This window comes from Mustela nivalis (assembly GCF_964662115.1).
Source record: "Mustela nivalis genome assembly, chromosome: 4".
Classification (NCBI taxonomy): domain Eukaryota; kingdom Metazoa; phylum Chordata; class Mammalia; order Carnivora; family Mustelidae; genus Mustela; species Mustela nivalis.
The window spans coordinates 148,003,593-148,017,800 of NC_139023.1; the positions used below are offsets into that span (position 1 = coordinate 148,003,593).

The following is a 14,208-nucleotide window of genomic DNA, read 5'->3' on the forward strand; positions in this document are numbered from 1 at the left end:
CACGTTTTTGTTAGTTTACACAATGTTTTATAAATTTATACCAACATTTAAAGGTTAAAAAGTTCACATAAGAAATCTGAATATCCAGCTTCTCATGAAACACTAGAAGTGGGCCTGTGGGGGCTCAGGCGTCCATTTTTCCATGGCAACCATCAGCAGAGGTGCCTTGAGTCCTGGTAGGAAAACTCATTCCCCTCCAGCGAGGGAGGCACTTCCTAGACCATGTCACCCTGTCCTGGACACTCAGAATGAAGACTCAGCCTGCTCCTTCCAGCCCCTTTCCCCTCACAGGACAGCCATGCTCCACTAACCCCAAGACTGTGACCAAGTCTGCTCACCTTTCTGAGATTTCACCTTTCTGAGATTCAAAATCTCCTGAAGAACTAGAAGTGGTCACATGGAGTTCAGGCATCTTTTTAGGTCCAGGTCCTATCTTCTTCAAGCTTGACTGTCAGAGATGGGCCTTAAATGAGATCTGCTAGAGCCATGGAATCGCAAAAAGCTTAATTCTCGACTTCTGGGGCACAAGGAAGGAACTGGAGGTGTTTAGACAGGAGAAGACATGCCCCTAAGGGAATCGAGAACTGCTTTGAAAATAGCTGAAGGGTTGTCATATTGAAGAAGGAAGGTCTGAGCTCATTTTGAATGTCCCCAGAGGCCAATATTCCAACCAGGGGCCAATAGCTGAGAGAAGTCAGGTTTGTGGTGAGCATAACACAGACTTTTCTAGCTCCTTAGAAGCAGAGAAGACTGGTGCCTAAGGCAGTAAGACCCCATGGGCTGAGGGGGCCATGGGGATCTTGAGGGGCATTCCTTTGCCAGACTGGAAGTTGACCAGGTCAGGGGTTCCAAACCTTTCCTGTGGGAGGTACACATAGACGATGAACATATCTGTACCTTACATGGGAGATAGACTGCCGGGGATGTGAACCCCAGAAGGGGTGGCCCCCGGGCCTGGAGGTAAAGACCACAGCAGATCCAATTTGAGGAGACTCAGGATTTATTTTAAGCAGAATTTGTTTGGTACAGCGGGAAGACACGAAATGATTCTTGGAGGAAGTTTATACTCACTAGTCCCAAGAAACAGGAGGCAGAGTATGCCAAGCAGAGGGACCCCATTGAGAAGCCCCAGTGTAGGTCAGGAGGCACAGGGAGAGGGGAGAAATGTGGCCATGGGCCTCTCAGGTGTTTGGGAAGGGATGGTGAAGCAGGGAAAGCAGGTCTAGAATTATTAGCTGGTTGGAGTAATTTCAGCAGGCTCTGGGGGCACAGGGACTGTCCCTAGTTGTGTGCTACCTGTCCCCGGGGTGATTAGAGCAGGTGGCTTGGCCCAAGGAGTGAGAGTCCAATAAACGAGGTGATGAGTGGTGGAGCTCCAGATTGGTTGGTTTATGAATGAAAGGCATGCTCTGGAGAACTGGCTAGCACAAATCCTTCCAGAGTCAGCAGGGCCCCAGAGGTCAAAGCGCCAAGCACAGAAACTAGGAAACATGGTTAGGACAAGGCCCAGCCCACAAGTCCTGAGGGGATCCTTTTCTTCAGGTGCACCAGGAAGAAGTTTCCATGGCCTTCCAGCCCCAAGGTGCTATGGTCAGCACCTCCAGCCAGAAATACCCTGAGAGTCCAGGCTTTCTCTCTGTCTGTATATAGGGGACTCTAGGCTCAGAGAGGTGAGCAAATTTGTCAACAGTCTCAGGGTTAGTGGAGCATGGCTGTCCTGTGAGGAGGAAGGGGCTGGAAGGAGCAGGCTGAGTCTTCATTCTGAGCATCCAGGACAGGGTGACATGGCCTGCATCATTGGGGTTCCCATTGGGGATAGTGAAAAGAGGGGAGCACTGCAGTCCCTACCGGGTCAGTTCTCCTGGTTCCCTGTACCCTGCCCCAGATGCACAAGGAAGACTTAGAGCCAGAAGCAGCCTGGACAAAGACACCACAGCTCAGTCCCAGCTTTGTCTGCCTGGCACGGAGCATCGGACTTGAGCAGCTCATTTCCCTCCTGGCATCAGCCTCATTGGCTGTGACGCATTCCTTCTCAAACTGCAATATAACACCCTTCCTGCTGGAATGAAGATTCCTGTTCCATTGTGCCCTCACTGCCCCAACACACTCATCATTTATTCTGATGGGTAGATCTCAAATAGGCCTCCTGTATTTGCATACCCCTGAAAAGCAACCAGGGTTTGGAAACCACCAGACTGGGAGATCTCCTAGACCCCCTCCAACGCAAGATCCCACACCATCCTGATCCTCTGGGCTGGTCCCTGTGGGGTCATACCGGGGAGGCAGTGGAGCAGAAATGACTTCTCGGAGTTTACAGCTACCGGTTAGGGGAGAGGAGGAACCAGAAGCCAGATCTCCTGACAAGATACTACCACCTCAGTGACTTCAACAGCAGACCTTTGTTTCTCACTGTTCCAGAAACTGGAAGTGCAAGATCAAGATGTCCACAGGGTTGGTTTCTCAAGAGGCCTTTCTCTTGGCGCACAGATGGCGGTCTTCTCACTGTGTCCTCACCCCGGTCTTTCCTCTGTAGACAGCTGATGTTTTTCTGTGAGTCCAGATTTCCTCTTTTTACAAGGCCTCCATTGACCTGAATCACCTCTTTAAAGGTCCTATCTCCAAATACAGTCAATTCTGTGGCCTTGGGAGTTGGAACTTGAACATGCAAAGCCTGGAAGCCTGCCTGGTGGGGCGGCATTCTTTCCTCTGCTCCTCATACCTCTCCCCTAGTGGGCCTCTTCTCCCCCACTCCATGGGATGCACTCAGCGCTGTTCCCCACCATGGGTGAGCCCTGCATTTACTGAGTGTACCGTGCCCATCCACATCCAGGGCCGTGTTCTACCCATATGACCTGTTGGTTCCCAGCAGGGCCGTGGGCCATGGCAGTGAGCGGGGCAGCCTGTGTTTGGGGTACATTCCCCTCACCTGGCACACGGCCATGTGCAATTAGACACATGACAAACAATGGCGATGCTGATGGCAGTGATGTTGAGAGCTGAGAATAGAACCCCAGAGTGGGATGTTAGTCTGCTCCGCCCACACTATGGGGACCAGCCAGCTTAGCACAGGGATGAGCAGGGACTAGAGGTCAGAGTAGACTCAGTGGCCAAACAGGAGGCACAGTGGTGATTAGAAGACTCTGGGAGAACATCTTAGGGGATGCTCCTTCAAAGCCTGTGTACAGCTCTAAAGTCCGAGGAACCTGAGACCAGAGCCAGAGAGCTGGGAACTTCAGGGCCGACCTGGGCCAGCTTGACTGCCCCCCCTACCCAGTGCCCCTGCCGAAAGACTGGGTGGCCTCTGGGGGTGTCTGCTTGCCATCACTGATGTCAGCCTGGCTCGTCCAAACTCATCCATTGAGGTGGGCATTCAACTGTGTATGGACAGCAGGCAGTCCTGGTATGAAATGATCTAGGAACAGCCCACCCTACCTCAAATTGTCATGTGTCTGCAGTCCTTTGTTGAGAACCAGGACTGGCCGTGCAAAGAAGGGAGGCGGCGCGGCTCAGGTGAGGCAGCTCCCCAGGCAGCGCCGGCACCTCCCAGGAACAGCTGTAGGAAAATTCCTTGACCACATCATAGAAAGGGACTCTCCGGTACTAAAAACAGCCCCAAACTGGAACCAGCGGGTTGCCTTTGACAAGACTGAGTCGCTGCCTTCGAAATGTTTGCGTAGACGCTTGAACCAGAGGAACACAGATGAGTTGTGATTGTGACCAAGCCTTGACATCAGGGGTTCCAGGTTCACCAAGTGTGGTTCTATATGTTATTTGTGTTAATATTCATAACAGTTCTAGGGAAGATCGTGTTCTCACGTCCAGCTTGGGTGGGTGAGCTTGCTGAGGTTCAGGTTGGTAACAGGATTTGTTCCAGATGTGTTGACTAGGCAGGGGAGACCTGGAAGTTGTGCTTCTTCTGCTCCCTAATGTGGCACAAACCTGCCCCTCCTGGAAACCTCCTTTGGCTGCCAGTTGGGAGGCCATTGTTCTGACCCTTTTTCTGCATTCTGTTGAGTGTGGGCCTGCACCTTTTCGGAGCCAGCATCCCCTGCCCTGTAAAGGGACCAAAACCCCCTCTAGAGAGAAGAGAAAGGAGACTGGGCAAGTGCTTTGTGAACTGCCACTCAGTCCTCTGTGTGTGAGGAAAAAGTCCCTGTGTAAGGTCACCTTTGAAATTAAATGCCCTGTCTACCTCATTCTGGGCAGGCAAGCACCTAGGCTCGGGTTGGAAGAAGCTTCTCCCTCATGGTGGGCAGGGTGAGGTAACCATCAGAGAGGTATTGGGTATGGGTGTGGAAGGTTCTAGAGAACAAAAACTTCCACCCCTGTGTGACTCTGTACCTGACCTGGCTGGTGTCATCTGCATGGTTGGTCTGTAAGGGATCGCTTGGTCTCTTGTACTTGCCAGGGCATTCACCCCGGTGACAGGGGCCTCCCAACAAAGGTTTCAGTGGTTTTACCCTTCAGAGGGCCTCTGTGCTTGTTCCCACAATCAAGAGTCCAGCTCTGTGTCTTTGGGGAAGTCACTCATCATCTCTGGCCTCATCTACAAAACAAAGGAGGTAAAAACCCAATTAGTTATAAGGCCCTTCAGAGCTGATTCTCATCACTGGTGAGTTTATCATTTTAGTTGATCTGTTTTCCCTGATATCAATATCCCAAGTCATTACTCTTTTTTTTTTTTTTTTTGTCTCTCTATTTTCCCATCCCTCACATTTTTTTTTCTCAGCCTCTCATTTCTCCTGCAAAATCCTAGGAGATTTCCTGTAGGTAATGATTCTAGCTCTCAGAATTTTAGATCCAAGAGGGCACTTTGAGAAGCATCTAATCTGATCCTGCAGCTTTACCCTGGAGTTCAGGGCCCCTGAGAAGTATTTTGGGGGTTCCGCCAACACTGAAGCATTTTCCGCCAGACAGTGAGGAGTTAAACCGTCTCAGGAATCGGGCTATCACTTTTAACAGTTTGAAATATTCATGCTTTAGACTTTGTTGGAAACATGTTCCTGTCCCCTAATCTCTTCACTTTCTCTGATGAGAAGCCTGAGGTCCCCACAGGTGAGGTGAGTTGGCCACATTATCAAAGGATCATTCTGGCGCTGAAGTTGAATGTGATTCAAAAGACTTAAACATTATTGTTTTTTGTGTGTGCATGTAAAGGATGAGAAAAGTCTCAGTCAACAGAAGGAAAGAATAGAATGAGGGGTGGTGGGGGAGCACTGGAGGCTCTTGAAGACCTCAGTGTGGACAGAACAGCCACCATGAGGGGAAGGGCCCCAGGGCTGGCTCCTCTCACCCCCTGCCACAGAGCACTTTCTGGGTTCTGCTGTGCTCTCTCTCTCTCCCGCCTCAAGTCTGTGGTGAAGCTGTGGAGAAGTAGGTTGCTGTTCTTTTTTCTGACTTCCTGTGTGCTTCGGAAACCTCAATGAAATAAGAGCTAAAGGCAGAAAGGGCCAAGGACTGTTAGGTCAAACATAGACTTATCCCTGGCATGGGGGGTGGGGGGGGAAGATTTGTGATTTTTACAGACCAGAGCCCAGGACTGTAGCCCCTGGGCTCCCCACCGGGCTGCTAGGGAAGTCACCTGGGGCTGGAAGTAGGAGGTGGGCACCTCACTCTTTTCAGTCGTGGCTCCAGTATAGCTATACAGATAGCCCAAGTGATTTTTTAAGAACTATTCATCATTGAGGCCAAACCCATTAAAAAGGAAAACTCAATTACCTTTCCAGAACAGCTGGTGCATTTTCTCCGTGTCTCCCTTTCTGCCTACAACCTCCTTGCAACCATGGCAGCAAGTTTGTATAGCGGGTATGTGTATAGTCTTTCGAGTTTTTAATACGACCTTGATTGCAGAAGCCTAAGTGGGCTCCTTATCAGTTACCTTTCCGGGCAGACAGGAGTCAATGAATGAGTGTAGCTCTGTACCTCCGTGAGAAGGACAGAGCTATGGGGAAACACCCTGCATTTCTTTTCTCTTTCTATTCCTTTTTTTTTTTTTTTCCTTTTTAAAGATTTGTTTATTTGTCAAAGAGAGAGACGGAGCACAAGCAGGGGCAGCAGCAGGCGGAGGGCTCCCGCCGAGCTGGGAGCCCCATGTGGGGCTCCATCCCAGAACCCTGGGATCATGACCCGAACCCGAGGCAGCAGACACTTAACCAACTGAGCAGGTATCTCTCTATTTTTTTTTTTTTTTTTGATGACACATTGCTGAGCCCATAAACCCCCATTCTCAGAGCCTCGTATTCAAAAACAGTGTCCCACAGCAGACCCTATGGGTCAGTTCTTTCTTGGCCTAGCCAGGACACCTGGCTTAGTTTCTATGCCTGACATGGGATCCATGAGACCTTTCCCTTCCATAGCCCTTTTAAAAAGGTAATGGTAATTTTGCCTTCCTTTGGGCTCAGAAAATTTGGGGTTGGGTTTTTCCCTTTGTGTTTTATTTTGTTCTTCTAATCAGGGAAGAAAAAGATCCTCCCCCAGTTGGAGTAGTGTTTGGGAAGATGACTCTAGGCTGGGGGTTTTTCTCACCGCCGCACTCGGCATTCCCAACTATGACTGGAGTTTTAAAAGACCAGGGTTCCCTCAAATTTTCTGAGCTCTGAATAACCAAAACCACCTATTTCTTCTCTTTCTGTCCATTTCCCAATAATGGGCTTGGGCAACAAGAGACTGAAACAGAAACCGCTCCTGTGCTCTGAAGTAAAGGCTCAGAGACACCCAGGAAGTTCGCATGTTTGAGAACGAGTTCTAACGATAGGACCTGGCCTGGTAATGAGAGGCCTCCAGACAGGGAATCAGGAGACCACGGTCCCAGCCAAGAGTCCTCATGTGTCAGCCTCTTTGAAACTCAGCTCTCCCTTCCGAGACAAGGGCCAAAGCCGCTGCCCCACCTGCACCTCTGCTGCCTGTGGGTGAGTATCAGAGTCACCTGGGATGCCAGTAAAATGTACACGTGGCTGGATCCAGCCCCAGAGGTCTCCACTCACTAGGGATGGAGCCTTGCAATGTGTCCATCTGTTTATGTCTACATTGTTACCAAAAAATTATTCAGATCCTTATTAAAGATGGTAAAGAGGACTTTATTTAGGAGGATAGAGCAATGGGGTTTTGCTGGAGGGGAAAGTCATGAAAATAAAACGAGGAAGAGTGGGGATTGATAGCTAAGAAGCAGGGTAGGGAATCCGTGGATGGAAAAATTGCTAAGAGTGTAGGGTAATTCTTTTCTGAAGGGACGTAATAGGATTGCTGCTGAAGGCGGGCCAGGGCAATCTGATATTACCTAGGCAATGTAAATGGAAGGGGGGCGGTGGGAAATTGAACCAGATATCAAGAAAAATCAGCTGCGGAAGGTGGGGAATTCTGGTTAAGGCCACCTAGCAGGAGTCTTGCTGAAGACCGACTCCATGAGGACAGAGCCGGAAGCCGAAGCTCGGGGCTGGTCGAGCAGAGGGCTCAAAGGAAGCCGGCTGAAATGTGGTCAAGGAGAGAGTCTGTCAGTGTACAGTATGTATACTGACACGTGTGCACAGAGCCAGGGTGACGCAGCTGTGGGACCAGGTGCTGTCTGAGACCGTATTGGTATTGTAGGTCCAGCGGTCTGGCCTTGTCACGATTAGGATCTAGAACCCAAAGGACAGTACCAGGAGGTGTTTGTGGGCCGAGCACGGCTGCCTTCACGGGCAGCCCAGGGCCCTGCATCCCTGCAGGGTGTGGGGGTAAAGAGCCCCAGCTCTGCTCTCTACTTGCTCTGTGGCCTTCCGGAAGTCACTCAGCTCAGCCTCACCTCCCTCATCCGTGGGATAGATGACACAGTATGTTATGAGTGTATAACAGTGTGTTATGAGCACCGAATGGGCTCACTGTGCATGTGAGGTGTGGGCCTAGGGTCAACCTAAGGAAATGCTATTAGTTCTAGGAAGTGAGCCCCTTGGTGTGCATGCAGCGGTGGAAGAAGGAAGAGGACACGCAGTCAGGGTCCCAGGGGCATGGGGCTCCCTGCCGTGCTGCCCACGCTCTGCTTTCTCAGAGGACTGTCTGCAGTCACAGAGAACTGTCTAGTCCCGGGGCTCTCTGCAGATTATACTGGGCTACCTCTCCTCCCTATTCACCCCTGATCCTGAGTATAGAGAAGATCCAGAAATCTGGATTTCCAGGGCCTGTTTGCTCTCTCTAGTCTTGCTTTTGAGGCCAGGGAGTGGCCCCTCCTTCGGGGCTACATGCAGAGCCCAGAAAGGAGGGTTGTGTCACAAAGGCAGGTTGAGGTGGACAACGGAGAGAGGGCTGGCCCCTCTCCTGTGGAAGTCACTGATTTTTTTCATATAGTTAACCAATTGAAAGGTCAAAGAACTTAGGATCCTTTATCTGTATGTCATTCTAAATGTAGATGCGTTTTTATGTCGTTGTAATCAGGATGTGAACTTCGTTCCTTGTCACTTCGCATCTTTATACAAACGTTTTCATGTAACCAGTGCTCATATTTTAATCGAGTTTATCATTATCGATAGTGCCTGGAATCCCCGCACCCCCCAGGCAGCGCTCTGATGATTTTGTTCTGATTTTAGGATCTCCCTGCTATAAATAGTACAGGTGTGAACATCTTTGTGCACATGATCCATGCTTTCCCCCGTTGGGGGTATGGGGTGTGTTTCCCCAAGTTGGGGGACCAGGTCCGTACATGGGACTTGCTTTATATTTTAACCAGCTTGCCTTTAGAAAGCCAGTTCTGAATCACCTGGCAATTGTCCCGGTTTCCTTTCAAGGCCGTAAGCATAAGATTTTATTCTTTTTCTCTTGGCTTCTTGGCTTATATAGACAATTTGTAGTGGTGCCTCAAAGTTGTTGTCATTAGCGTTTTTCACTGCTGAGGATTTTTCCATCTATTTTTAATTTCCTAGAGCCTCACACACAGGCGGCATCCTGTTTGCTTGACGGGGCGTCTAAATTGCCGTTTCATCCAATCCGCATTAAAACGAAAGCTGATGGCTGCAGGGTGCATGTGGGGGCCCGTGTCATGTTTTAATGGCTTTGATATCTGTTTACATAAAGCAAATTTGTGTCCCAGATTTGCGAAGAGGGGAAGATCGGGGATTGGCAGGTGGGGAAGCTTTTTCAAAAGGATGTTTTAGCTGTTTTCAAGGTGGTACTAGATGAGGGGGCCAACTGTTAGCACTGACTTTGTACTTTCCCACTGGAAAATAATGTCAATTTTGTTTATTATCGATGTTTATGGTCGATTTTTTTTTTCCTGTTTATTAAATGGGTCCTAAGAGATAACTTAAAAATAAAAGTGGATGTCACCATCATTATTACACATCATGACCTGAGCCGAAGGCTAGAAGGTGATAAGCTTACATGTAAGTTTCTGTTTGGGTCACACAGAAAAGCAGGGTTCATCGGAGCTGTCCTCTCTGGCACAGAAATACCCTGGATGTGAGGAGACAACGCCAGAGTGGGGTTGAGGGGGGGTGGTGGGCTCCCAGGTGGGATTGGAGCTGTCAGCGCCAACTTGCATTTGTTGGGTTAAAATGAGAAATCTGAGATCTGGTCCTGCCTTTGCCACTCAATAAGGGTGAGCCGAGGCAAGCTGCCCAGTCGCTTTTCCTCATCCTCAGAATAGGAATGACTTCTGCCTTGCGAGATGTCAACAAGATAGCAAGAGTGCAAATACCCTGGAAAGTATGTCCTCTGCACACACAAAGACCCTTTTCCCTCCTGTCTCTCTGTTGCACGTTTTTTAATCCTTGACTTGGATAAAAGAGTGGGTCCCTCTTTTGCATTGGCAGCCCTACAACCATTTGAAACCAGCAGTCCTGTCCTCACTTCCCAGGACTCCTCTCCCCTGCCCCTCCTGTGTCATGAGACAGAATTCCCAGGCTCCCAGGACTCTGAATGTCCTCCTTCTAGAATGTGGCAGCCTGTCAAACCTCAGGGTCTCTGGGCCAGTAGTGCTGTTGATGTGGTCATGTCTATGCAGAGCCCCGGGGAAAATCACCGTCCCTATTTTAGGGGTTTTTCTAGTAGCCCCAAAACTGCATTGATCTTTCTGGCAGCCGTATGTATCATAGTGACTAACCATGAGCTCACAGACAGCTTAAACCCCATTTTTGTTTAACCCATGCCATTGCTAAACCACATCTTCCTCACCCCAGATTGGGGAAGTTTTTTGGTTTTTTTTTTTTTTAATCTACGTAAAGAACCTCACGTTTATCCCATTTCGCCACTTGTGTTTTGTTACACTTGGCGTGTCTTACCAACCTGTTGCAGATTTCAGGAGTCTTTTGTGGCCAGCATTTGTAGTCATGGTCTCTCCCCATCCTGTGCTTCACTTGGAGCTTCTCACCTGATAACCACAAACTCTTTAATGCCAAATTAACAGGTGTGAACAAAGGCCAATTAAAATAGCAGTCAGTCCGCAAGTGAATACAGACACTCGATCAGCAGTCGATGGAGAAACCGCTTATGAATTCAGCTGCTTGTCATCTGCCCCCCCTCATTAACCTCTCAAGAAAATGGGGAAGAACTCAGTCAAATGCCTATAACTGAAGCATCGATTCGTCACGGCACCAAATTTCCCTGCTCAACAACCAAATCTGTAATGCACCCAGCCAGGGAAATGAGATTAGCTGGCGTCGTAGGCTGGGAGAAAAGGAACGAGTTGAGATCATGACTCAAAAGTGGAGAAGCTGGGAAAGAATTTAGTTTGGGGTTAGAGATGACAAAGAATGTGGTTTTGAAAATTACAACCTTTAGGAGATTGGAGAATAACAGAAGCTCCTTGGAGGGAGAAGCACATCTTAAAACTCCAGGCTTCTGGGCACCTTGTATGTTGCCATCTTCAAGTGCTGGATGTGGGTGGGGGAAGCCTGCAGGGCCAGATGTGGAGGGTTGAGGGTCAGGTCAGAGCCGGGCTGGAGGCAGGTCCTCAGAAATGTGCCCTCCCAGCCCCTGCCCAACCAGCTCTCACAAGCTGATGGCAGCCCTTTCTCCCCCAAAGGCACTTTCAGCAAAGTCACATCGGCAGCTTGAAATCAGCCTTGGAAGCATTTACACCAGCATTAGCAATGCCTGCGAATCGGGTCCCCCTTCCCCTGCGTCACCAGTTGGGGGTCACGGCCCAGGGACTGCATCATCAGAACTGCCCCGGAGCCTCCCAGCTCACACCTGCGACCTGTCCTCTAGCCTGAATTAGATCGTTGTTTTTTTTTTGTTTTTTTTTTTTTTAAGATTTTATTTATTTATTTGTCAGAGAGAAAAAGCACAAGCAGGGGGAGTGGTAGGGAGAGGGAGAAGGTGGCTTGATGCTGAGCAAGAAGCCTGATGTGGGGCTCGATCCCAGGACGCTGGGATCATGACCTGAGCCGAAGGCAGATGCCCAACCACTGAACCACCCAGGTGCCCCAAATTATATCTTTTAAATGAAAATCTGCTTCCCCACAGGGTGATGTTCAAATTCCTTAGTGTGTTGCCACTGTCTTCTCATTGCCCAACACCCCTCACCACCCTCCTCACCAGCCTCATGCCACGTCATGTGGTTTCTGATCTTGCTGTGTCACCTTCTCCTGAGATTCTGGGGCCCCCTACGTCAGTGCTCTTCCATGCTCCTCAAGCACCAAGCGTGGACCCCTGTTAGATCTCATCTCATGCTGTGGCTAGATTACGTTCATCTTTTTCCTCTCTTTTTTTTTTTAAGATTTTATTCATCCATTTGAGAGAGAGAGAGAGAGAGAGAGCACAAGCAGGGGGAGAGGCAGAGGAAGAGGCAGAAACAGACTCCCTGCCGAGCTGGGAGCCTGATGTGGGGCTTGATCCCAGGACCCTAGAGACCATGACCCAAGCCAAAAACAGATGCTCAACCAACTGAGCCACCCAGGTGCCCCTCATCTTCTTCTTCTTGACTGAATTATGAGTCTCTGCTGGACAGGGACCCTCTTCCCTCTTCTGTTTAGCTGCCTACCTCTGGAGTCTGGCAAGCCTCCTGAAACAGAAGAAGTCAGAAAGGCAGGGGCGCGGGAAGGAGAAGAAGGGAAGAACAGGGGAGGGGAGGAGGAAGGAAGGAGAGCTGGGAAAGGAGGGAGGAAGGAGGGGCAAAAGCAGGTTAGCAGAAATCACTCATGAACTGGCAAATGGGGAGCAAGGTTCCAGGGGTTTGCTCAAGGGTTGGGGGAACAGTGCAGCCCAGAGGGCACGCAGGAAGTCTGCCTAGCTCTAGTAATCAAAGTCCTTGAACTAGCGAGAAGAGGAACAAGGAAGGACGGGCTCACACATCTCCGTTGCTCCCCCCCCCCCCCACCGCCAGCCAGCCCCATGTCAGCCGGCCTCCGGGTTGGTAGGTGCTGGCAAAAGAATGATCCTGAGTGGGTGATGTGTGTGGGCGTGGCGAGCTGAAAATGTGCTAGAGCCTCAATAAATGCTTTTTGAATTACATTGAATTCTGGCTGGGGGATAATCACCACCTTTCTGGTTCCTTCCTTCCAGAGGTAATGGGGAGGGATTAACCCAGTGATGGACTGGGGGGCCTGGAGCGGGCACCATGCTGGCCCTATGGGAACTGGGGCTGAGAAGGCTTGGGCTGGGGGGTGGGGTACACCGCGTGACCCCAGCAGGGCACAGCTCGCCCAGAAACACGGGCCTGGCTCCCTGAGATGGCAGTCACTGCCAATTAGTTAAGTGGCTGCTCCCAGCAGGCCTTTGCAGAGGAAAGGCATGTGTTCCCCATTTCGTTGGTGTGGAAACGGCAAGAGGAAGTGAGTCAGAGACAGAGTGGAAATAAAGCGCGTGTCTCGTGACATGCCGGCTTCTGCTAGATCCAAAGGGCTTATATTGTGGCTGTCTCGCGTGAGGCTTCCTTCCACGCTTCTGTGACATTCTCAGGACAGATGATGGCCCTGTGTCTGTGTGTGTCCAGAGTGGGAGATAGGGCTGAGCTTTCCCGGTGGGCAGGCGGGTGGAGGAAGGTGGGTGTGGGCCCAAAGGTGGCATCAGAGAAGAGGGGACGGTCTAATGTTTGGCAAGTAGGGACTGGTAGGGAGTTCCTGGTTCTTTCTTCTGCCAAGTCACAGGCACTTAAAAAATACATGTGCCAGGGAGTGTACAGAAGTAATCTCTGATTCTCCAGAAAAATCTGCAGGCTAGATAATATTAGCCCCAGTCTCCTGAGAGAGGAACCTGAAGCTTAGCACGGTGAACTTGTCCAGGTCACACGAACAGTCAGCGGCCGAGGCTTGAAGGCCACCACGTTGCCTGACCCTGAAGCGCACGGTGGGGAAGGCCCCAGACTTACGTGACAGGGCAGCCCGAGGACACGAGTTTGAAACCTGGGTTTGATGAGTCAGGTGACTGACCTCGTCACTCAGGTGAGCACACCTTCTCCCTGACAGTGCCACCTCTCTGAGTAATGGTCCCTCCCCAGGCTCCCTCAGATCATGGGTGGAACTTTCAGCCCTCGAGACAGTGTGTTTTATGCCCAGGATGCCCACCTCCGCTTCCACATCTGACTCTCCCAGAGGCCCAGCTTCAAGGTCATTTGCCAAAGACAGTCATTGTCGCTTGATAAACAAATGAGTGCTGGAAAACCAACCAAGGTCGAAAGACATAATGTTAGAGTAAAAGCCTGCCCTTCAAAAAGAATACATTGAGATTAATGACAAATTCCCTGTAGCGTCCGTATTTTTCCCATTTTGCCGCAGTCACTGGAAAATATCAGACGCCATCATGCACATACCAGCCGCTGTTGGGGAGCTCTGACCCGCCTGGCCCGAGGTCTCCAGGCCTCAGAGCCGGTTGATGGCAGAACTCGGCACGAGCCCCTAAGCATGGTGGCAGGACACATCACCAGCTGCCTCGTCTTTGGCAATTGCTTACGCAAATTCCTGACACAAAGGATGTGTTCCGTTAAGACATAACATTACCCGACATTGTCTTCAAGTGCAAGATTGTACTTTTCTGTGATGTCGACGCCCGTGACCCTGTAATCTTCCTCTGCCGGGAACCCAGCCCTAGGCCCAGTGGTAACCCAGAGGATCCGAATGGGCCTTAATTCTGTTTTAGGGCCCCCTCCTTTCGGCAGGTGAACATCTTGCCATTCGGGAAGAGTGTCATTTATTTTCTTCCTGAAGACCTCAGGGACTCCGAGATTGTACAACCTCCCTTATTACCCTTTCCAGGTTTTGGCTGAGACATTCTTATAGCCAATCAAAACTCTTCCTGTTTTAA

The 14,208-nt window shown here is 50.2% G+C and overlaps 1 protein-coding gene across 6 annotated transcripts in view; it reads left to right on the forward strand.

The window, feature by feature from the left end:
• The window catches only part of PTK2B (protein tyrosine kinase 2 beta), a 121,826-nt gene that overhangs the window by 44,557 nt on the left and 63,061 nt on the right, over positions 1-14,208 (forward strand). For 2 of the 6 annotated variants that reach the window (XM_082729202.1, XM_082729205.1), the window contains exons 1-2: positions 5,727-5,805; positions 6,664-6,908. The exons of the other annotated variants lie outside the window; for them this stretch is intronic. The gene's annotated coding sequence lies outside the window, so the exon portion shown is untranslated. Of the gene's footprint in view, positions 1-5,726; positions 5,806-6,663; positions 6,909-14,208 lie in introns of those variants that run through there. 6 annotated transcript variants of the gene reach the window in all.